We start from the raw sequence: 25,497 nt of genomic DNA, 5'->3' as shown, positions 1-25,497 counted from the left end.
ACTTTTACTTTAAATATATCCGAAATGTGACGTTTCCCTGTGTAGTTCCGTAGCCTTTCAGTAAAAGCCATATTCTTGCACACAGGCACCGAAGAGCATAAACTTAAATCAAATCCCTCTTCTGAAAAGAATACTTGAAAGCTGGCCCAAGGCACTCACTATGTTTGTGTGCATTTCTTTTCCGAAAGCTCCAGTAAAAGGTCAAGCCGCACTTTCTCCAACGAACCATCATGTTGAACGCCTCCCACATTCGTTGCACATCTGTCTTCTAGCGTTTGCCCATCTGTCAGGCACGTCTCCGTTATAAAAGTCCTGACCACAGAGCGTTGAGAGCCGCTGGGGCCGTGACAAGTGCGGGCTCCTGTTGCTGTATCCCTTCTCTCTTAATAACTGCAGATAGAGTGAGACGCCACAGTCAGACTTTGGGCCCGGCGTGCTGACAGTAATGAGCCCCGCTGTTGTTGTGTCTTTGTGCTTTCATTAGCCCACAAGGTTCGGGAGTCAATAGAGGCCAGCACCTCTCGCCTTTCGCTTTTGTCTTTCCCTTCACTGCGCTCTGAATCACAATTAGACCCTGTGTAGTGAGTACGCAGTGTACATTTCAGCTATATCTATGTGTCAGCACGTGTAAAGCCTACCCATTCATCTGTGAGATACCACCACTCGGCCCCTTTTTGCTTCCTTGTACCGTTGCCTCTGTCGGTGGAAGCCTTTTCCCCTGTTAATTGGCCGAGTGAACCTCCAGGGTTTAACCTATTATTTATTCATCATGCCCCTTGTTTGATCTCACGCCTTAGTAGTACCACAGTCGTATAGAATCGAGATCCCATATTCAAATTGCCTGTATAGTAGTAGTGGTTTGTGGTACTGATTTCATAAATATAATACTGAGCTGCATTGGTAAAGCCAGGAACACAAGGAGCTTTGGCCTGATATTGAGCCGGATTTGCCGAGTCCGAGGAGGCGTGGCCTGATAAGCTGTTTCCACAAGCCATTATTTGCCGAGCACCTTATGCGTGTGTTGTCAGTGCAAATGTTTTCTAACTATCGCGTCGCAGCCGCCAAAACCGTACAGCAATAAAGATGTTTCATATTTACGATTGTTGCCCTCGGCTCCGAACTCGCACTGCGGCGCTTCCAACATGCTCTTCGGGATGGAAACGATTTTTTTGGATATTACTCTAGTGCAGGGGTCACGAATTAAACTTCACCAAGGTCAAAATTGAAAATAGTGTGTCAAGCAAAGGTCTGGAACATACGGGATTAATTCACGGTTATATGAAGATTTTTAAGCCTTTATTATATCCATTACTGTGATTTGAATTATTTAAATCCTGTTATTATTGTTTTTTGCTATAAAAATAAAATTGTGGCTTCTAAATAGCAGAATGCATATAGCCTCTATTACTGTACACGCAATGTTCACAGAATATGTGACAGTGATTTGTTTCTCCTCTTTCTTCTGCTCTGTTCAGCACACTGAGCCCTGCTTTGTCCTATGGTTTAGTTTTGTCCTATGGTTTAGTCCTATGATTTAGTCCTATGGTTTAGTCCTATGGTTTAGTCCTATGGTTTAATCCTATGGTTTAGTCCTATGGTTTAATCCTATGGTTTAGTCCTATGGTTTAGTCCTATGGTTTAGTCCTATGGTTTAATCCTATGGTTTAGTCCTATGGTTTAGTCCTATGGTTTAATCCTATGGTTTAGTCCTATGGTTTAGTCCTATGGTTTAATCCTATGGTTTAGTCCTATGGTTTAATCCTATGGTTTAGTCCTATGGTTTTGTCCTATGGTTTAGTCCTATGGTTTAGTCCTATGGTTTAGTCCTATGGTTTAGTCCTATGGTTTTGTCCTATGGTTTAGTCCTATGGTTTAATCCTATGGTTTAGTCCTATGGTTTAGTCCTATGGTTTAATCCTATGGTTTAGTCCTATGGTTTTGTCCTATGGTTTAATCCTATGGTTTAGTCCTATGGTTTTGTCCTATGGTTTTGTCCTATGGTTTTGTCCTATGGTTTTGTCCTATGGTTTAATCCTATGGTTTAGTCCTATGGTTTAGTCCTATGGTTTTGTCCTATGGTTTAGTCCTATGGTTTAGTCCTATGGTTTAGTCCTATGGTTTAGTCCTATGGTTTAGTCCTATGGTTTAATCCTATGGTTTAGTCCTATGGTTTAGTCCTATGGTTTAGTCCTATGGTTTAATCCTATGGTTTAGTCCTATGGTTTAGTCCTATGGTTTAATCCTATGGTTTAGTCCTATGGTTTAGTCCTATGGTTTAGTCCTATGGTTTAATCCTATGGTTTAGTCCTATGGTTTAGTCCTATGGTTTAGTCCTATGGTTTAATCCTATGGTTTAGTCCTATGGTTTAATCCTATGGTTTAGTCCTATGGTTTAGTCCTATGGTTTTGTCCTATGGTTTAGTCCTATGGTTTAGTCCTATGGTTTAGTCCTATGGTTTAGTCCTATGGTTTAGTCCTATGGTTTAATCCTATGGTTTAGTCCTATGGTTTAGTCCTATGGTTTAGTCCTATGGTTTAATCCTATGGTTTAGTCCTATGGTTTAATCCTATGGTTTAGTCCTATGGTTTTGTCCTATGGTTTTGTCCAATGGTTTTGTCCTATGGTTTTGTCCTATGGTTTAGTCCTATGGTTTAATCCTATGGTTTAGTCCTATGGTTTTGTCCTATGGTTTTGTCCTATGGTTTTGTCCTATGGTTTAGTCCTATGGTTTAGTCCTATGGTTTAATCCTATGGTTTAGTCCTATAGTTTTGTCCTATGGTTTTGTCCTATGGTTTAGTCCTATGGTTTAGTCCTATGGTTTAATCCTATGGTTTAGTCCTATGGTTTTGTCCTATGGTTTAGTCCTATGGTTTAGTCCTATGGTTTAATCCTAAGGTTTAGTCCTATGGTTTAGTCCTATGGTTTTGTCCTATGGTTTTGTCCTATGGTTTAGTCCTATGGTTTAGTCCTATGGTTTAATCCTATGGTTTAGTCCTATAGTTTTGTCCTATGGTTTTGTCCTATGGTTTAGTCCTATGGTTTAGTCCTATGGTTTAATCCTATGGTTTAGTCCTATGGTTTTGTCCTATGGTTTAGTCCTATGGTTTTGTCCTATGGTTTAGTCCTATGGTTTAATCCTATGGTTTAGTCCTATGGTTTAGTCCTATGGTTTAATCCTATGGTTTAGTCCTATGGTTTTGTCCTATGGTTTAATCCTATGGTTTAGTCCTATGGTTTTGTCCTATGGTTTTGTCCTATGGTTTTGTCCTATGGTTTTGTCCTATGGTTTAATCCTATGGTTTAGTCCTATGGTTTAGTCCTATGGTTTTGTCCTATGGTTTAGTCCTATGGTTTAGTCCTATGGTTTAGTCCTATGGTTTAGTCCTATGGTTTAGTCCTATGGTTTAATCCTATGGTTTAGTCCTATGGTTTAGTCCTATGGTTTAGTCCTATGGTTTAATCCTATGGTTTAGTCCTATGGTTTAGTCCTATGGTTTAATCCTATGGTTTAGTCCTATGGTTTAGTCCTATGGTTTAGTCCTATGGTTTAATCCTATGGTTTAGTCCTATGGTTTAGTCCTATGGTTTAGTCCTATGGTTTAATCCTATGGTTTAGTCCTATGGTTTAATCCTATGGTTTAGTCCTATGGTTTAGTCCTATGGTTTTGTCCTATGGTTTAGTCCTATGGTTTAGTCCTATGGTTTAGTCCTATGGTTTAGTCCTATGGTTTAGTCCTATGGTTTAATCCTATGGTTTAGTCCTATGGTTTAGTCCTATGGTTTAGTCCTATGGTTTAATCCTATGGTTTAGTCCTATGGTTTAATCCTATGGTTTAGTCCTATGGTTTTGTCCTATGGTTTTGTCCAATGGTTTTGTCCTATGGTTTTGTCCTATGGTTTAGTCCTATGGTTTAATCCTATGGTTTAGTCCTATGGTTTTGTCCTATGGTTTTGTCCTATGGTTTTGTCCTATGGTTTAGTCCTATGGTTTAGTCCTATGGTTTAATCCTATGGTTTAGTCCTATAGTTTTGTCCTATGGTTTTGTCCTATGGTTTAGTCCTATGGTTTAGTCCTATGGTTTAATCCTATGGTTTAGTCCTATGGTTTTGTCCTATGGTTTAGTCCTATGGTTTAGTCCTATGGTTTAATCCTAAGGTTTAGTCCTATGGTTTAGTCCTATGGTTTTGTCCTATGGTTTTGTCCTATGGTTTAATCCTATGGTTTAGTCCAAGTATTCAACAGTCCTCCTGGTTCAGATTAGGTTTAGTCCTGGGTCGCTGCCGATTAGGAAACAGTCGTACTATTTGCACATTACGATTATTATTTTTTTTAGCGAGCCGTAATTCAGTCATTCTGCAGCCCTTTCTAAAATTCTAAAAAGTGTCCAGGAGGTTGGACTTTCTCTTCCTGTTCATCTGGGCTGTAGTTTACTGCTCTGCATTCAGTCAGTAAGGAAAGGGAGGGAGAGCACCTGAGGTCCACCATTTAGTTACCTCTGTTCTAGTGTAACAACAGCATTAACTTTCTTCGCAAAATCCAATCATATAAAAAAAAAAAAAAATACATGTCATAGGTTTAATTTTAACCCCCACCTTAACCAAGTGCATTTTCTCCAGTTGAGTATAGCTCTTCCTCGTTATTATTGTCACAGTTTTGTCCTTTTTGGTTGTATCTTGGTCACATTTTTGTGGCTTGATCACAGTTACATTACACTCAATAAAAGAAATGTGTCCAAAACAACAAAGCCCCAAAAAGTGGCAAAAAATTGACCAAAAAAGCAACAAAAACATGATAAAAATGCAACAAAAATGACTAAAACGTGATAACAAAAACAAGGAAGTAGCTTACATGAGTTTTATAGGTCTTAGCTTTCAATTGAGGCTTTTCATTGGCCTACAGGCTGTGAGCTCCAGTCGAGAAGCTTTTAAATTTGGGTTAAACTGAACTGGAGAAAATGCGCTCGGTTAAGGGGTTAAATGTGTTGTTGCTCAATTTGCAATCGGCCAAAACTTTTGAAAGTGGCGGTCCCGGGTTGCAAAAAAGTTTAGTTATGGAAAATGTAAAAGCAATCCATGTTGCACCTTTACAAATCACAAACCCGCTGACTTTTGGAGCAACGGCAGACTTTGCAAATCCTTTTTCATCCATACATCAAGTCTTTCTTACATTATTGCTCCACTTGTCACTCACATACACATTTTGCCGAGAAATGCCGCAGATTTTGTCCACCCACAGTTCCCTTTTATCTGCGCACAATCAGTTGACAGATAGAAGACAGCTAGAAAAAGGCAAGGGGCGATAAAAGCGAACATGCAGCTCTTTCTCTGCTCGTAAGCTGTAAGCTGTTCCACGTTGCTTTCATTAATTAATTTCCATGTATTTCCTTTTATTCAATTGTCTCCTGAATGCTAGGATAAGCATTGAATTTGAACGTAACCTCTAAGAAAACATGGACACATCACGAGTGAAATGAATCTAAACGAACAAAGAATGAGTTGATGACATTGCTCTACTTTGCTTCTCCCCAGGCACAGTTTAGGCCCAGATCTGCACAGTTTGTCAGGTCTATAAAGAATTGAAATGTGTGCACAGGGATGAGGAGAGGGGACATGATGAAGTGCCATGGCAGTGTTGTGACTCCGCTCGTAAATTCTCCTTTGGTCACTGATCTCGACTTTATGTGACGTGAACAGGGGACTTCTGGCATTAGCGCTCGATCTGCGGGGGACTGTTACTTTTCATCAAGCCGTACTTAGGAGAAACTTGTAACGGCACAGTTGTCTTAAAGGATCTTGGAAGATTGTATGTAACTAGGTCTCAGCACCGTCCAAACTATAGCCTCGTATTTGCAGCGTGAGTAAATGCTAAGGCTGGGTAACACTCTACAAACATCAGTATTGTGCATAATCTACGAACAAATTAAGTGTTCTGTTTGGAAATTCTGATTGTTTAATGTTAAAGTATTTTCTGATTTGTGTAATTATTAGAGATGCACCGATCCAGATTTTTTGCATCTGATACCGATACCAATACTGGGGGTTTGAGTATCTTCCGATACATGATATACCAAGAGACTCTCTTAAAATGGTTTTCTTCCAGTGAAAAAGTGAATGTTCCTCTTTTCTCCATTTTAAGATAATTAAAGTCTTATCTTTTCTTGTTTTGATGTTACAGATCAAATGTATTAATACACTAATGGAAAACATTTAACAAGGATCACTACACCGTTCTACACTTAACATCCTTGGCTACATAACTTATGATTTATGTTACATTGATATAAACAACGCACATGAAGTGACCTGATCATAACAACTTGTGCATTACAAATGTCTTATTCTTTAACACCATTTCATGAACTAAAATAAAAACACTTATTTTATTAGGCTACTTTTCTGTCATAGTTTCTGACCCTGCCTTGATTAGTTGCCGCTAGCATTAGCATGTTGCTGCTTCAACCAATCACAAGTCATGAGAGTGAAATGTCATACATATATCAATCAGCTTAACCCTGACCCTGCCCATGCCACTAACCTTGAGGACAGTGGGCTGGTGCCTAATCTTAATACATCACTGTTCCCGATATCATATTTAAATAGAATTTAGGCTGCAGTTTAGGCTGTAAGTTTCTATAAAAACACTATTTTCTCTAGAAAGTAAATTTTCACAAAATCATACCACCTGCTTATAATTATGTGTTACGAGCAGCAGTTCTTACACTGTATACTGTATGTCCAATGTTCTTGTTTATCTAGGCACAGGTGCACGCTGCGGCCCTGCTGGGAAACAACCTCAATATGTCCTTCAATAAGGGGGAAAATATCAGAATCTTATTACTGGAGTACAGGCAGTGCGACAGAATTGTCTTAACTGGCAAAGTAGGAAATGTAATACGGGGGAAGTTTGTTGCACCATCCAACTTTAGAACGTATGTGATGCAACCATATAATTCAGTGGATGAAAATGCAAAGTCATGACCTCTGATACTTTGCACTGTTTCTAAGATCATTTTTTCCCACTCAATATATGTTAGAACTACAGATATCCACTATTGATTCCACCGCTATTTAATTTTAAAACACATCCATTTCTCTTTTTACATTTTGTTTATGTCATGCAACGAATATGGCAACTACACGGCCCCTAAATTTGTTATTACCCCGGTTTTAAATCATTTCAGAGGTGGCTGTGAACTGAAGGCTGCAAATCTCTCTTTGGTCTCTATTCTCTTCAATGACAGTTTTATATAGTCATGATTAACAATGCAGAGGCGTCACTGAGGTCAGTGGAGTAATGTCTGGGGCACATTGATTTACTCAAAGTGATGTCATGCATTATCTTGTGCTGTTGTGCAGGTTTGAGTTTAGCAGGACATACAAATATAAATTGTTTTAAATGCTTTAGATGAGAATATAAGAAATAATTTTGCCAAGTAACGTGTTGTTTGTACTTCACAACAATTACTGCTGACTGGGTTTACAATTTTTACTTTTCATTGTGCTAATAATCATGATTATTGACTTCTCTGCCCCTTATTGCTTTAAAAATGTTTTGCTTTTAGTCTATTTTCTTTTCTTCTGTCAATTTTTCTTTTTTTTTTGGCTGAAAGGCGAGGCTTTATTGGACACAACGGGAATAAACAGTCAGGCTAGAACAAAGCCAAGCGGAGCGGCTATGACCAAACCCCTTGGGCAGAGAAAGTTTGCTTTGTAGCGGTTGATTTTATTCCCACATCAAAAGTACAAGGGCCAAAGCTGTCAATCGTGGCCTAAAGTAAAGAACGCTTTCTCCAAATCCCAGTGTTGTACATTATGACCTAACAAGAGGTTTTGGGGGCGCATCCTGTAAGAAGTTCTTAAGGGTTGACAATAGTTACAGCATTTAAACCTGTATTTGATGTGTGTAGTTTACACGCGTTTCCAATGACATCACACATAGTTCTGGCGGCCATTTTGAATACCGAAGTAGAATTATGCAGTACTACAACATGTAACAATATCTCTACTCAGGAAAATATCTCATATATAAATAACTCAAATGAAAGACAACTGATTGACAGTGGCTCGTAATCATTGCTCAAGAAGAAAACAGTTAAAACATGGCCCTGGAGACACGCGTTTATATGATATAAACAACAAATGTGGCACAGACGTTGCAGCTCTGTCTGCTACAGCAGCATTTACTAAAGATCTGCTTCACTCAGACTAAAATAAAACATCCGAGAGGTAACATAAAACCTTTCTCTGTGATTTTTACAGTTTGTCATGTCAACAGTGTCTCAGTCTGAGTTAGTGTTTAAGCTGCTCAAGATGTTAGCATGCTACCGGTTAGCAACTGTCATTGACCATCAACATGATAAACACATGTCCGGCTCACATCTATGAACACTGAGGAAATACTACAGTAACAGCTCAGCTCTGACCTCTGTCACAGGTTGTAGCCAAGGTTTAGAGCATGGTTCAGGGCAGTGCTAATTTTGACAACTTTTAATTTAGTTTCAGTCTTAGTCTTTTGACGAAAATTTAATTAAATTTTAGTCTAGTTTTAGTCTAAAATTTGCATTTATAATATTCATTATCATTTTTAATCAGGTCCTCTGCTTCATTGAGCTGCTCCACATGAACAAAGCTCAGAGCTGTTCCATTGGCAGTAAATTTACATGATATGAGGCTCTTTCAGACGGTCAATAGAAGTTTGGATGATTTTAGTCTCCCCTTTTCATTTTTATTTAGTCTTATTTTAGTTGACTAAAATATCTGGACATTTTAGTCATAATTTTAGTCTCATGAAAATCTTTGAATTTAGTTTTAGTCCAGTTTTAGTCATCAAAAATATCCCTGACTAAAATTAAGACTAAATATTTCAGTCGACTAATTTAACATTGGTTCAGGGCTATATCTTGGAGAGGTCGGAGCTGAGCTGTTTAGCTAAATGCTAACCAGTAGCATGTTAGCATCTTAAACACTGACTCACTGGCCTCTTCACATAAACGTGCACTCTCTGGGGCCGTGTTTTTACTGTTATCTTCTTGAGCATTGATTACGAATACATAAAAATGCCACTGTCAATCAGCTGTCTTTCTGTTATATCCTGAGTTGAGATATTCTACTTTCGAATTCAAAATGGATAAAATGCATAACAACAAAAGTACATGATTGAAAGGCATGTATATAACAATTGTCTTCCGGCCCAGTGCTTCTATTTTACATACGTGAGAGTAGAGTTTCCATTATCCCAGATCAACGGAATAATGCCATATAGACAAATGCCTCCACTGCTTCTTCTAAACTTTACAATTCTGTTTGCTTGCATATGATAATAGCTACTTAAGGGCACGTCTAGAGGTGCCAGTGTTACTGAGTGCAGCCTTTTTGCACAGCTGCTCCAACTGGCCACAGGCGGAAAGCACCAGCCACCACCAGATGTCGGCTGGGAAGGCGACTTTTTTGTAATCAACGTCAATAAGTGATTCATTTAAGATACCACAGGGAATACTGTAGGCCGCTGCTTAAGGGGGATCATGAAGTCGGAGATGCGCTAAATGCCTGATGGAGTTTTTAAGCTGGAAAATTTTGAAGTGCCAAGTCATGCATTAAGAGCTCCACAGAGGCGAAAGTGGAAAAGCCAGCCAAAAAGGACAGAGCGGCGCATCATTTGGATTCTTTAAAGTTATAAATAGACTTCTGCTGCACAATGTAGTCACGCTTTTTCTCATTGAACAAAACATCTTATTTTCAGTGAATGCAGTCAACCTGACACACACAATTGAGTTCTTAGGGCGAAAAAAGTTGTTTTTGTCTCAACAATTTATTACATTCTTATTATGTTATTGTTACATTATTGGTAGCCAGCTCACAGTCATTTGCATTGAAACAAGTAAAATGCTGTGCTTGTTTGTGGCCGATGTGTACGTGTGCCACTTTCTCTGTCTGTCCGTCCGTCTTTGGGGATTTCTCTAAGAGATTAATGTCCCGCCATCAAATTTTAGACTCCTTCCTGTCAAACACGCACCGCAGACTATTTATAACCAGACACCCACTCGCAAACTCTAATGAGAGCGTGGGTGACAAATGCATTTGGAGGACACCTTGTGTACCCCGCGCTTCCTCACTGTTTCAAAACACAACCTTTTTATGCTGCGCCTTTTATTCCCTTGTCCGGAGTTGTTTAGCGCCCCATTTCTCCGGACTCTACCATCATTTTTCACAAGTCGAGGAACAGTAATCTGTGTTCAAGAAGAAATTAAACTCCACACAGAAATACACCACTCGGAGTTGTAGTGCTGGTATTCCTATTAATTTCCGGAAAAGCAAAGACGTTTTTAGGCTCAAAACCCGACACTGCTCTGTATTAGTATTCACTCTGCCTTCCTTCTCTGTCTGCCGTGATTCCCATCTCTATGTCTCACTTAATATTAAGAGTGTCCCATGTCAGGCAGTGTGCCGGGCCTCTCTGGCAGTGAAGGCTCTGTCTCTCTGTCTCTCAGCTAGTTTAGAGTCATAGCTAGCGCCGACTGGATTAGCCATGGGGTGCCCTGCCAAGTATACGCCGACACCGTGGGGCGAAACACTTACAATTGTCTGATTTTTAGTTTCACTGAGCCAGCAGGGTGGCAAGAAAAAGGGAGGGGGAAAAAAATGGTGTCTCTGAAATAGTAAAGACTTTTTTTCCCCTGATGGCTTTATTTATCTGTTGTTAAAGCGCCAGCCCCAGGGATTCCTGCTTAAAACCCCAATTCTCTCCCATACAAAAAGAAAGCTCTTGTATAAAGTCTGCGCGCGTGTGTGTTCACTGGCAGCAGCTTTCCTGTGGGAGTGATTGGCAGAGCGAGACCCCAAAATCCACCAAGCGTCCAATCAAGCTGCCCCGAGGACACCGCAGAAATGTCACTTCTGCTTTGGTAAATGTTACGTGGCGTTCTGAGCGTTGAGAACTGGGGATATTTAAGCACAAAGCCCTCGAGTCTGGGTGGGCACTTTTACCAAGAGGCTGTGATCAACTGGAGGCCGCTGTGAAGAAACCTAATGACTTGCATTTTGCTCTAAACTGCATGCTATTTAAGTGCTGTTTTAGACAGAACAGTGGCATTTGTTAAGCTGCACACGCTATCTGTAGTTGGATTTCAATTTGAAGTGCGACTTCTTTTACAGCGCAACATCCTTAACCGCACACTATTCCTTCCCCCCCAAAAAAACACATCAATCAGTCCATTCTTGCACACCTAGTTAAGTTTCCCACAGCACACTGGTCACACCACAGGAGCTGGAGTTTTGGAGATAATCTGATCAAGCCATCTAGGCATTACAAATTGGCATTTTCCGCTTCTAGTGCCTAAACTTTGGGGACAAAATGTTCCCTTCCTATCCACTAACAGAGACTAGGATGAAGATAAAGGCTGTGTTCTGTTATGTTGCTGTAGCAGAATTCAAGTAGTCCTCCAATAACGCAATTCATTGTTTCCCAATTGACCTCTGTTGTTGACCCGTCTCCTTTTCCGTGTAACTTCAGCGCACGTCCATTGTTGTTGGTTGTTTATAACAGTGTGCGTGTCGAGGGGGTTGCTGTGTTTTGTTGTTGCCGGTCCTCATGTTGGCGCTGACAGCTTGTTAACGTCGAACTCGTCATCTCCTCCGCCTCTTTTTGGTGCCAACTGGCTGCTCCTGCCATGTGCTGCTCACCTACGGTACATCCCCACATAACATACCCACGCAACCCGTCTGTACAGCGCACCCCACCCACGACGCGCCAGGGAGACTCCACGCAACTCTGGTGCAAGCGCAGAGTAGAGGCTTAGAACCACTACTGATTTTGACAACACATTTAAAAAAAAAAAGGTGGTAGTTAGAGTAGCACAATACAGACACTACCTGAAAGTTCTGCTCTTATAGACTTATCTGAAGGACAATAAATGTCACAGAATGATGTCTTCTGATTGGATGAGATTGCACACTGATGTCAGACTCTAAATCTGTTTTCCCCCCATTGTAACTCAAACACAGCACAAACTAAATCTTCTTCTTTCCCCACAAAACAAAGAACAAAGGTGCAACCATGAAAAATGTATACAGTTCCTCACTCAGCCAGGAACATTTTGAAATGTTTTCCCATAAATTATGTCTCTAGTAAGGAACTGTTTTGGTGAATCATTGAAGACATTATCCAGGTTTAAGTCACTTTTAAAGGAATAGGCCACCATTTTTGCCTGCTGAGATATGTTCTTACCTGAGCTTAGACGAGTTGATGCGTACCTGTCTGGTTTTTATGTGTGCGCTCAGTCATGCCAAAACACCGAACATGTTGTTAACCTCTCCTCTTCGACGTCCGTGCAGTAAAGTCAAAGTGTTATTACGCCTCACAATATAGTACCCCTTTTTATCCGCTTAGAAAATCGACATTTTCTGTGACTATACTTGGATTGTGTAAAAGCTCACATAACCATATTTAAATAGGGAAAACATGGAAGAGCTTCGTCGCTTCTAACTTCACCCCCGTTTGGGTCCATGAGGAGAGGAGGAGAGGCTAAATGCAGTGACTGAGCGCCCGCATAAAGACCAGACAGGTACGCATCAACTCGTCTAACCTTAGGTAAGAACATCAACAATGTCCTAAGGTTTAGAATGAGCCCAGACATATTCACCACAACGGCCTCTAGAATCCTGCCCTGTCACTCAAAAAGGTGTAAATTTGCATCCGAAGTGCCGTCATGTACAAGCTTAATATAGAAGGTGCAGTTACACGTATGACCTGAGGTGGCAGTAGTGAGCATAAAATGGCTAACTTGCATCTAGCCCCTTTAAGGCACTGGAGCACTGCTGCCTCATTCATATGAAATCATAAAAGTAAAAACATGCTGATATTGGTATTACGGTACTATCAATATTGGATAATATTACTGAATCTTCCTTTTTTCTTACACACCTTTATTAGTTAACAAAATTAATATACCGTGCAAGGAGCCTATGGGAAGGTCTCACACAGATCGATGCATGTGTGTCAGTGAAAACTATTGCATGCATTAGTCCAAGGCCATTAGTGTCAGCGCTAATGTGGAGTGTAGGAGAACACTGGGCTGAAACAAGAATAAGGAGTGATGGATGAGGATGCTCTGTGAATAAAACTTTCCCAGAATTACTTCCTGTCAAGGTTAGACAAGAAATAGCTGTATGTGAAGGTGCTTAAGAGGCACATTGGCTAGGACACATAGTGAATGATAAAGACCTTTTTATCATAAGATGTTGCAAGGATAGTTTTTGAAGCATACTTCTATAAAGGAATTTCTTTGATATCTTTTTGTTGGAAGTTGATATCAATGAGTGTGTTTTCATTGTACCTGCCGTAATTACTTATATAAAATGTTTTGACTCAACATAGACATTTTCTTGGCACATTTCCCATTTCTGACAACAATGCAATGCTCTATCAGTTTCTGACATAGTCCTTATCGTCGTTAACATGAGAAGGGCATGACTATTGATTTTGAATGCATTTCAGACAATTAACTCCATAAAACATGTCTGTGAGTTTATCGGTGTTGACAGCCCTATACGCGTTGAAGTAGGAGCATAATTATGTTAGAGGCTGCTACTCGCCGCACCTCCCTTTCGCTCACCTCAAACAGAATATGATTGAAGATGTAAGACCTGTGTTGCTCCTCTGTTTGTGAGCTTCAGCCCTGCTCCTCTGCACGCTGCCGTCTTTGTGGTTGTCTCCCGGGGACGGTGAAACAAGCAATTACTCTAACACCCCACTAGGGACTGCTGTGTGCCACATATCTCTCACCTCATTCAGGGAGATCACAGGAGGCATGACAAAGCTTTCTTGTATTCAGCTTTGATCTGGATCTCACAAAAATAGCAGTGGCTTTTTTGGCATTTAAAGTAAGCTATAATTAATGCGCATTCAGAGCGAACAATGTGGATTTGTGCACGAGACTTTGTGCACAAAATATACATTAGGAATAAAGTGTTAACGGTAGCTTTTGTGGCATGCACTCTGTGATTTATAAAAGGTACAATCATAACCTGGGTGCATTGAAGCTGTTTGAACCTCCAGGAGTCTGGATGGAGTTGCCCTAATTAGGACTTGATTGGGAACAGGTTTTCCTAGCAAGAAAGAGTCCTTTTAACAGTTTCAACCATAGGAACTGGCAACCAAAGTGTGGGTCTCATTCTGCTTTCTGATGGGATCAGAGTTTACCATCAAAGTTGAGGTTTAATGGAGACCAACGGGACAGAAAGATACTCAACTCTAATAAGAAAAAGAACACTGGCTAATTATTGTTTCATTCTGCAGATGCCATTCTAGTCTTGTTTAAAGCAGTACTAAGTAACTCTTCCCCTAGAGGCCATAAGCGCAACTGCAGGTGTAGTAGCAAGTTACGCTTTTGTAACGTATTAATTGTCTTGGAGAGTAAATACTACGCTGACAGGAAAGGCGAAGGGAGAGAGGGATATTGTGCATCCAATTATACAATGGAAATATTTTTTTTCACTCAAACCTGGCTGTAAATACTGTTTAAAGTGACGTTAGCCCGCAGTTACCTTTGCCCGTTAGCATGTTAGCTTCTTCTTCGTGATTCCATTAGTGTGTATTGCTTGCTCCGGACCGGTGGCAGTCAAGTTGCAAACATGGTTTTCTGGCCAGAGACACCAGGGGGAGATGAAAGACCCTCCAATCATCCCATAAACACTTGTATAACCCCCACAGGGACTACGAAAAGGATTTATTAAGGTAAACACGTTACTTAGTGCTGCTTTAACTTTTAGGACACAAAGTCCAAAATTACTGCTAACATGTAAACCGATTTTTAAGTTTTATACCAGACAATGCCAAAATTAATCTAATATAAATATAATCTCCCATAATCCCTGTTGTCTTTGTGGCAGCCGTGAGGACCGCCTGCCTCCTCTGGGCGGGTTGTCACGGCGCACTGGGCTCGCTGACAGGAAGCAGTTTGCAGCGTGACTGTGACACATGCCAATCTGCCTCTCACAGAGCCACGCAGCGTGTACCTTCAATGCCCGGCCTGCTCCACATCTGCCATGGCTGTTGTTTCTTACATCATTCTGGGAACACAGGTGTTTCGGCGGATGCTCTCCCTCTGCCTTACACAGACACAGTTAGCATCTTTGGGAACGCCCACAAACTGTCATGTTCGGACTATCCATTCATGTGTGTAGTGAAAACAAACATCTTTACACTTTAACAGATATTAAATTACAGTTGTATATTCTGCTAAATAAATATAGGAGATGTGAAGAGAAGTTGCACAATCTGTACTCAATGAACCATGAATGCTAGCCAGAATGCTAGCTGCATGCTACCCCAGCTAGCTCCGAGTGCCGCTTTTTCGCTTCTTATCGACAATCCGTGACTTTGATTGTTGCAAATATGCGTATCGTTCACCAGAAAACATCTATAAAGAGCAAATAAATATTGATTACTGACAAATTCCTATGCCAAGTTCTCAAGGAACAAGCGCCTCATGACAGGCTTTTGAAATCAGCTGACCTGTTGCTAGGGCGGCCGACGTGCAGTGACGGCTAATGACAGGCCTGTTTTGGCCGATTGTTTTTTTTTCACGTTTGTGTCTCGGAAGCACACTTTTGCCGCGTGTGCCTGTAATTAAAGAAATGCCTAGCAGTCGCATTCCAATTAAACTGTCATGGAAATTTCTGCGAAAAAGCAAAAATGGCTCTTGTTATTCTAATCATTGTAAGAAAATCAGCACTTATGTCTGCGCTCGAGACGGAATACCTCTTATCATCAGAGCCCAGGCTCTTCTATGTATGCCTGAAATGATTGCTAAGAAGGACTTTGCTCTTCAAGTTGAAATGAGAAAATTCTTGCTTCTGGCAGTTTTGGACTGTCTTAGCATCGCCTCGATTTGTAGTCATCCATCTAACCCCACTGACTTTTTAGCCGGAGGGTTTGATATGCTTTGAAGTGGCCCGTTGTTACTCACCATATGTGTGCGTCTTTTTATTTTGTTTGTATTGTGCGGTAAATCAGCTGCGAGAGAGCAAAGCAGTTCCTTTATTTGAGTTTGGCATACACATTATTGACAACATCCAGTACGGGTGGCCTTTTGTCACGTATCCAGTCAAAATTGATACAGCCACCTGTTCATTTCAGGGATCTCAATATATAGGAATCCACTGATCCAATGCTGGTATTGGAGCCAATACTGGGAAAAATATGATGTCGATTATACTGAACCAATATCAGTTTTGGCTCTCAACGCCTTAAAAATACAACATTTACCACCTAAATACAAGTGAATTATGGACATGCTGTATATTATTTTAAAGCTAAGAACCTGTAGAATTCAATCGCTGATTTAGTTTTAGCCTCTGCAAATGTGTTTTTAATCGCCACGCAAAATGCTATGCTAGCAATAGCAAACTAATCAAGGAACTATGATAGAAATAACTAAGTGGCCTATAACAATAAAATAACCACTGCTGAAGCCAAGTGTTTGTATTTTAGTTTAAGAAATAACTGATCTATCATCGTTGTAATGATCACTTCAGTTTATATTAATGTAAGCAAAAGCCTGTCCTATACCAAGGATATTTGGTGTAGAAAAGTCCAGTGATTTGTTTAATGTTCATTAGTTTATCAATGTATATATGAATATATAAAATTGATTATTGATCTGTAACATTATGACAATAAAATATGACTTTATTGATCATAAAATGGAGAAATGAGTCAGTTACATTTTTCACTCAGAGAAAGACACTTTAAAGAAAGTTGCTTGGCATCGGTAAATATCGGATCTCGGCAGATTCTCAAACTCGGTATCGTTAAAAAAAATAAAAAAAACGGATCGGTGCATCTCTAATATCAACCAAAGTTGTTTTCCAATCAAATTTTACCGAGACAGAATTTTGAACGCCTTACGTACTTCTCTTTTGAAATGATTAGGCCAATTTTTCTCTTTTTTGGAGATAAGCTGCCTACATCTGTTATAACATATCATTCAATCAGACAGCAGTGATGAATGTTTTTTGCCTGTGTGATGCCATCCACCACTTTGATTGATAAGCCGCGGTGAAGCTCCCGGTTGATGTGACAACAGATGTTTGCTCCTCGGGGAGATCGCTCGTTAGACCAGCCTGTTGCCTCCGCCTGAATGACAATGGCTTTGTGCTAACGCTACACAAGGCTTGGCAGGGTCCACGGGGAGAGACGAGGACGCAGACCTCATGTCGGGGCCTGAGCTGCGAGCCAAAGCTAGTCACCTTAAAAGACGAGAATAGCCTCTATATCTGCTCCACTTTATTTAAACTGCCGCACCGACAAGATTGACTGCAAATTACATTCACTGATGCAGCCGTTAAGAAACCTTAGCTCTTAGCTGCAAATTAGCCATAAGCATGCACTGTGTAATGATGTCACTGCAATAAAAATCAAGTTAAGTGCATACAGCATGGCAGACGATTGTTTATACAAATAACAAAACAATAACACCACTCGCCAGGTTTATTCTTACTTATTACTAATTATTCTTTCTGTTGCTTTTCCATTTGATTTTCCATTATAATTGAGTTGTTTTATCAGCAACACTACTTAAAGTGGCAACAGTGTGCGCACATTGAATGTTATTGTTTACTGCTTATTGTCTGTGATCCCGCACATGTGCACTAAACTGGGGGGCAAAAGGCTCGCCTCCACAATCAACACAGCCCACTCAAAACCTCGTTAATATCTCGAACAACATTTTACGACATCCACCGGCAATACAGTCGCTTGACAGACCATCTAACAAATTTAAACAGAAAGAGTCAACTAGTTGGAGAAAGATTGTGCCGAGGATCACAAACAACTGCACTGATCGGACTGCTGCAAGCGAAAAGCCCATTTCATCTGTGCCAAATACTTCAGATACAACGTCATAACGTCTGTGCACATAACATTAAACTATAGTTTAAAGTTATTTTTAATACTTACGGGGACTATACAGAGTTTAGAAATGTTAAAAGTATGTATTTTCCTCCCCCTACATGTTCCAGCCATGTCCTAATGTGTAGAATGAGCCCAGACCTGTTCACCACAACCGCCTCTAAAATCCTGCTCTGTCACTCAAAAAGTTGTTGCTTCGGGTCCAAAGTGCCGTCGTGCACGAACTTAATATAGAAAGTGCAGTTACACGTATGGCCTAAGGTGGCAGTAGTGAGTATAAAATGACCAACTTGTGTCTAGCCCCTTTAAGTCTACATTTTCGTTAAAAAAACAGTTGTCATTATCAGCATCCCCAGGATTTGGATATATATATATATATACATTGCACTTCATCAGCCTGTATCACATGTTTCTCAAAGTGCTACATAAAGTTATTATTTATTCACTCCACATTCAATGGCAGTAAGTTACTTTTGTAGCCACAGCCGCCTTGGGGCAGACTGACCATTAACCACGCGGCTATATTATGCTGTTTATATCCTGATCTCTTATTATGAGGGTGCCCTCTGCTGGACACGTGTAGAATTCTTTCCTTTTTTTTATTTAAGCTGCCCCCTAGTGGCTGGAGTAAGTTATTTCATTAGAAATCCATAACTCTGCACAGGAATGGACTAGAGACTTACTGATTTGACACATGTGCTTTAGCTGATAGGCACTTTTTTGGAGGAACTTTTTGTGTCTCCACTCATGGGACGGACAGTGATTCGGTCCCCTCCTAATCACTGTTAGCTGTTGCTTTCTTCATGTTAAACCTGATCTTAAATGAAACTTTATGTTCCTCCCCTTCCTTCATATTATATTTAGCCATATTTAGCACGATCTTTTGCCCAAAGTTTCAGCTAATTTATTGTGGAGTACAAAGGCCTGCGCTTTCCTTTTACCCTGCAGTCAGCGCCACGTGATGTCACTCGCCAACGTGCGTATAGTACACTATCCCCGAAGTAACACGCATTTGGAAACGGGCAACTCGTTTTTAAATCCAAAAGATTACTCACTGTTCAACTGGTTTCACTACAGCTTTGTGCTCCGTAATACAAGCTGTGCTTTTTAATTAGTTATTGCATCAAAGGACAAAACACAAGAGGTAGCCGTTACTCAACACAAAATTAAGTGAATTTTCAAGTTCTTCCTTGTTCTAACACTTTTTTTTTTTACCAATATTCCTGGCATGATGTCTAAAGGCAACAAACCTGCAGTCAGCTCGTTGATTCTGAAGGGAAAGAGTCTGAGAAATGATGACGCCAGAGCAGGAGTTTGGAAACCATCTGGCAGCAAAACACATAAATAACAGACCATAGCCATAGACTTTATAAATGCATTTAGTTGTACTTTATCTTGTTATATGAAATAGTTGGTTGTGTTTTGCTTTTGGCTTTTGCATCATCTGTGTCTTGAGTGCTCTGTCCACTTGTTTTTTGGACATGCCTATTGTTTTATCACCGTCTTTGTGCATTAAACCAAGTCAACGTAATCAATATTAATATGAGCCTCATAACTAATTTCAGAACATGTTTCTGGAGGTCTAAACTTCATAGTAAGCTAAGCAGTTTCGAGGACATTATATTACCGACTCAATCCCAGTGTTTACAATTGCGATTCTGATGCGATCAATTGTTCAGATGAAGCTACAAGGAAGAGGAGGGAAAGTCAAATCAAGGCGTTTGTGAACATTTCACGAAGAGAAGTACAGTGTGGAGTTTGCAATGGGAGCAGCTGGCTCACATTGTCCCCTTGTAATTAATTAGAGGGGAGTTTTATTAGGGAACACGTTTAGTGGCCACAGGTTGCTCACTGAAAGTAACCACCTTTGCATATTACCATTACTTCGAATGAAATCACGCTGCACAAGTCCATTTTTCAGCTGCTAAGGGTGATCTGCATTTCAGGTCAAAGTGATAGATATAAGCAGAGATGTTCTTGCATAGATATTGTGTAGCCTCCTCCGCTGCTGTTTGACTCTGTCTGTGCCCCCTCCTTCATAATAACCCTGCTCGTCTCATGAATATGCAACTCACAGTGAATCAGCCCTGATTGAGAAGCCTTTTTAAATCTTCATCTCCGCTTAATGCTTTCACCCTCTCAGCCGCGGTACGTTCAGCTACTTTACACTGCGAGTTGCAGCTCATCCCCCCTTCTATGTCCAGTGTTGGTGCAGTGTTTGATTGAAAATAACCTATAACACTGGAGCTATTTACCAATTCATCAACTTTACCTCCTCTTGTGTATTTCCTTCCCGCATTTATTATATGAACAGGAAATATTTCCCCCTTTCAGCCAGTGAAAGCATTGTAGCTACAGTTCTTAAAGCTTCCATAACTTGCCAGTCGACCATAGCCTGGCTAACACCAGACTAAAATCACAAGTGATATTTAGTCTGGGGACCACCAATTCATTTTCTCGTAGGAGAGGTGTGGTTTACGATCGTCCATACTCGTTTATTGGGCGATACGAAAAAAAAAAAAAAAAGTCTCATGCGTCTGCACGTAGCCATGGCCAATCGTATCATCGTATGAGATGACGTATGACGTACCCGCTGTAAACTTTTGAGCTAAATTATTTAGAACATGGTCTAAAGCTTGATCAAAAAATACCATCGTGTCTGCTGCTGTCACGTTGGATCCGTAAATAAACTTTTTTTTTATTATCCGTAAATAAACTACAAGCTTCCATATATCGAATAGCGCGCCATCGTCTTGCCGTCCCTCCTCGCTCTGTGATTGGTTCCCAAATCCACCGGAGATTTCGGCCATGGTCCCCAGGCTGTTGTGCAGTTCGAAATAATTCGAGCGCACACAGCAGCATGGCGTTAGCCAGGTTAAGTCGACCAAAGGTTTTACCAAATTTTAAGTCCATTTAAAAACATGCTTGTGTTTGCTCTCAAGAGTTTTCTAATGCAAAAAAAAAAGCCACCTGTCATTCATCTATTCTTGGTTGTTTAATGCGGACATTTTGCTTCTTTGGGGATATTTACCTTGTTAAAAATACCGCTCATATTTATTCTAAAGCTACTCTCACTGTTTACATCTGCTTGTTAATTGTGTTTTGTCGTGACCTGAGCTGTGTCTCAGAGGCTCATCAGCATAATATCTTTGAAGTTGGTGGTACTTACCTGTAAGATGAACCCCTCCTGACTGCATTGGCATAATCATCGAGCTGCTTAAGATCAGTTGCTTTGACGAAAGCTCCTTGGGTGACACTAAAACAACCCTGTACAGATGATGGCTTAAACTTTTCCTGTGACGTATAAACATTATTTTCTCAGTTTGAAAATGACTTTATTTTCTCAATATCTATATTATTGTCTAGTCGCCTGTTGAGGTTGGCATTTGCTTTCTTAAAGGAATAGGCCACCGTTTTTACATAATGAGATATGTTCTTACCTTTGCTTATATGAGTTGATGTATAACTGTCTGGTCTTTGCCCGTGCGCTCAGTCACGCAAATGTTGTTAGCTTTAGCCTCTCCTAGCAAAGGTATAGCTCCAAACTGGGGTGAGTTAGAAGCTACCAAGCTGTTCCACGTTTTCCCTATTTAAATACAGTTACGTGAGCCTTTACATGATCCAAACCTAGTTACACAAAACTAAACATGTTGATTTTCTAAGTGGATAAAAGGGGGCACTATATTGTGAGGCGTAATAACACCTAGTACTTCGACATCTGCACTGTAATATTGTCAAAGTATTCCAGGTGTTATTACGCCTCATAATATAGTGAGACCAAACAAAGATCAAACAGGTGCACATAAACTCGTATAAGCTCAGGTAAGAACATATGTCAATATGTAGAAACGGTGGCCTATTCCTTTAAGTCAGGTTAAGCAGCTGGAGACATTCCCAAAAGGAAAATAGTCATTTTTATTTGGTTACACCTTTCATCATTCAGCGGTGCACTGCACAGAGGAACCCTCTGCATCAGTTTATAAAAGCACCAGGCGCATACAGCTCCAGCAGGTTTACAAGACTTCATAAATACTCAACACTTGCTTTCATGACAAGTGACGAGCTATTCGGTTACTCAGACATGTTTTTTTTTTTCTGTATAAAAACATTATTGTCATAAATTCATAAAACATGTTGGAGCAAAGCTTTTCCATGTGATTTCTATATAGACATGACACCACTTGGAGAGTACATGTATCCGCCAAGCCACTAATGTTATCTTTCACTGATGAATAGAAAGTACCAGAGATCGTCAAAGTATGTACTCTGTCCTCTGTGATTTATTATTGGTTCTTTTCCTGAGCACAAACGTGAGCAACCCCAATGACCATGAGTTTTCTTTCTAAAATAAAGCCTGATTTTCCAAAAACAAATGGATCAGATCCTCAATTACCATAAAAAAAACAAAAATGAACTTGTACTTTAAGAGGGGGTCATTTATCAAGACTATGCTAAATAGAGAGCGCATGCTGGAAAATAGTAAATGGCTATTTGTGGGCACATTGCTCCTAATTTTCTTTTTTAAAAATAAACTTGTTTGCAGTTTTAGGGCCTCGAATAAGATGTAAACGAGAGAATGCCGCGTGACTTAAAGAATGTGTTTTTGCACGTGCGATTTGTCTTGCACATGAGCAAACGCTTAATAAATGAGCCCCTAAGTCTTCGCTTTACTAGTAATATTTGTAATTGGCTTGTGTGCATTAGTTTTTTTCTGTATTAATCTCACTCCTCTGCGTCTCTATTTGAGCCGGGGTTATTAAAGCGTTTTGTTTTGGCAGCAGCCTTTGCAGCGATGACTCAGGCCTTCTGTCCTCTGTCATTCTCAAGTCTTTGTCATAGACCACTTAAGATCACAGCCACGCCGTGACTAATGATATCACGGCTTTACCAGATGATGCGATCTCGCGCCCAAATGTTACCGCAATTACACAGTGCATTTTCATCTGAGTGCTTTCCTTTTTGACGCGACTAACAACATGCAACATAACTTTTTTCCCCAAATCGTACAGCCATAATGTCAGGAATATGTTGTAATAAAGAGTTGTTTCTGTCTCTTACTTATTCAGGTTCTTAAATATTTATAATTTTTTCTCTCCAACTGCTTGAGACAAAAAGCCTATGATAAAATCCATCCATCCATTTTCTTCCGCTTTATCCAGGGCCGGGTTGCGATGGCAGCAGTCTCAGCAGAGATGCCCAGACTTCCCAATCCACGCACACCTCCTCCAGCTGTTCTGGAGACCAGGCCAGCTCGGAGACATAGTCCCACCAGCGTGTCCTGGGTCTTCCACGAGGCCTCCTCCCAATAGGACATGCCTGGAACACCTCCCGAGGGAGGCGGCCAGGATGCATCCGAAACAGATGCCCTAGCCACCTCAGCTGCTCCTTTCGATGTGAAGGAGCAGCGACTCTACACCGAGCTCCTCCAGGGTAACTGAGCTCCTCACCCGATCTTGAAGGGTGCGCCCAGCCACCCTGCGAAGGAAACTCATTTCGGCCGCTTGTATCCGCGATCTTTCGGTCATTAACCAAATCTCATGACCATAGATGAGGGTGAGAACGTAGATCGATCGGTAAATCGAGAGCTTTGCCCCCCGACTCAGCTCCCTCTTCACCACGACAGACCGATACAGCGACCGCATCACTGCTGACGCCGCACTGATCCGTCTGTCGATCTTACGCTCCATCCGGCCCGCACTAGTGAACAAGCCCCCGAGATACTTGAACTCCTCCACTTGAGGCAAGGACTCCTCACCGACCTGAAGAGGAATTCAGAGAGAATAAAATAATACATTCAATTTAAAAAGTGCTACATTTATATATTAACAAATGTAAAAGTGCAATTTGAATGAAAAGGAGCAGAAAAGGAGTTCACTCTTATGACATCTGTCCTGTGTTATTCTATCAAACAATCACTTTATGTAGTTCAGTTATTTAGTCTTTTTTTTAACAACATATACCATTTCCATCACGTAAGTTTGAGTCGTCCAACTCTCTAAATACTTACAGTTTTACAGATATTTTTGTGTAGCTCATGCACAGTATTTACAATATTTACAAAGACAAAACCATCATATATCTCACATTATTCATGTACAATGACTCATCATGTTCTTGACTCTTTTATTTCTTTCCTAAGTGCATTCCATAAACCTGTCACTGTGACGATTTGTTCCATTGCTTTGCAATTGCACCTGTTTTTTTTTTATAGTTTTTTTTTTTAGGATGTCTGTTCCAAATTGTAGTGACTTTCTCTTTTTTCAAACCTTTCTCGGATGTTAGGGCCAAACCGCAGTAGGAAGGGCCTGCCTGGTACTTGGATGGGAAACCGTTTGGAAACAGGAAGCCTGGGGTGTCAGTCTACCCCTGTGGCAACAACAGTAGCTTACGACTACCGAGTATGGAGTGAATACAGGCTTGTAAAGGGCAATACAAGTGTAAGCCATTATTATTATTGTGTTCATTAGCAATATTTTTTTTATTTCTTGTATGTTCAACATGATACTAGTGTTTACGGTATGCAGCTCTTCTGTAATGCCGTTTTTAGTTCACGGACATATGCGCATTTGCACCTGTGAATCCCACTGTGACTGCTCCCTGTAGAGATCAGAGGTCCAGGCGCCGCTGTCAGCACTTTGAAGTCCCTCTCTCTGCACCTCACAAGCGCCTCCACGTTCACATTTTCCCTCGACCGCTGTATTTTACTACCGTTGGACTGTCTCCATTCTGCATTAGCCACCTCACTGAGCATTCACACTGATGCAATGAGGTGTGGCGGGAGTACACGCTTAACACGAAGTCTGCGCCAAATTTGGATGTAATTAAAGAGCCACACGACGACGGCTCAAGTGTTGTTTCTTTACAGCAGGTTAGCAAAGGGGAGTCAAAGTGGGGTTTCCTCTCAGGCTGGATTTTTTTTTTTGCAAGAAAACATTTATGGTTTGACATTTGTTTGTCTGCTCAAATGGATCTAATCAATAGGACTGTACAATTTTAGTAAAAAAGATATCTAATTGCTTTCCCCCCTCTTTTCTGACAAGCACTGCTTTTTGATTTGGGAATTATCAGGCCATTAAAAAGCAGCAGAAGTCGTGCACCAAAATTAAAGCAATATATATATTTCTAAACCCACATTTTCCCAATCCCCTGTTTAACAGAAGAGTTACAAATTAGAAATTAGAAATGTACTGTGCCTAGACATTACAATGGCATTAAGTTGCATTAAATTAGACTTCCAGCTCCCTGCATAAATCCTGTTTATGCTTTAAAGCAGTACTAAGTAACTTGTTTACCTTAATAAATCCTTTATAGTCCCTCTGGGGGTAATACAAGTGTTCATGGGATGATTGGGGGGTCTTTCATCTCCTCCTGGTGTTTCTGGCCAGAAAACCACCCTTGCAGTGTTCCCTGCACTGGGTCAGAGTCACCAATACACACTAATGGAATCACGAAGAAGAAGCTAACAGGCTAATGGGCAAAGCTAACTGTGGGCTAGCGCCACTTAAACCGTATTTACAGCCAAGTTTGAGTGAAAAAAAATTATGTCCATTGTGGAATTGGATGAACAATATGCCTCTCTCCCTTTGC

The 25,497-nt window shown here is 40.5% G+C and overlaps 2 protein-coding genes across 13 annotated transcripts in view; both read left to right on the top strand.

Annotated features, from left to right (window-relative positions):
• ttyh3a (tweety family member 3a) overlaps positions 1 to 7,212 on the top strand; it is a 268,746-nt gene extending 261,534 nt beyond the window's left edge. The window contains exon 16 of the mRNA XM_079564473.1: positions 7,203 to 7,212. The gene's annotated coding sequence lies outside the window, so the exon portion shown is untranslated. The remainder of the gene's footprint in view (positions 1 to 7,202) is intronic.
• Positions 1 to 25,497, top strand: part of srcin1a (SRC kinase signaling inhibitor 1a) — a 160,135-nt gene that overhangs the window by 56,393 nt on the left and 78,245 nt on the right. The gene's annotated exons all lie outside the window — the stretch shown is intronic.

This window comes from Gobius niger (assembly GCF_951799975.1).
Source record: "Gobius niger genome assembly, chromosome: 10".
Lineage (NCBI taxonomy): Eukaryota > Metazoa > Chordata > Actinopteri > Gobiiformes > Gobiidae > Gobius > Gobius niger.
This window is presented reverse-complemented; position numbering and strand designations above follow the sequence as displayed.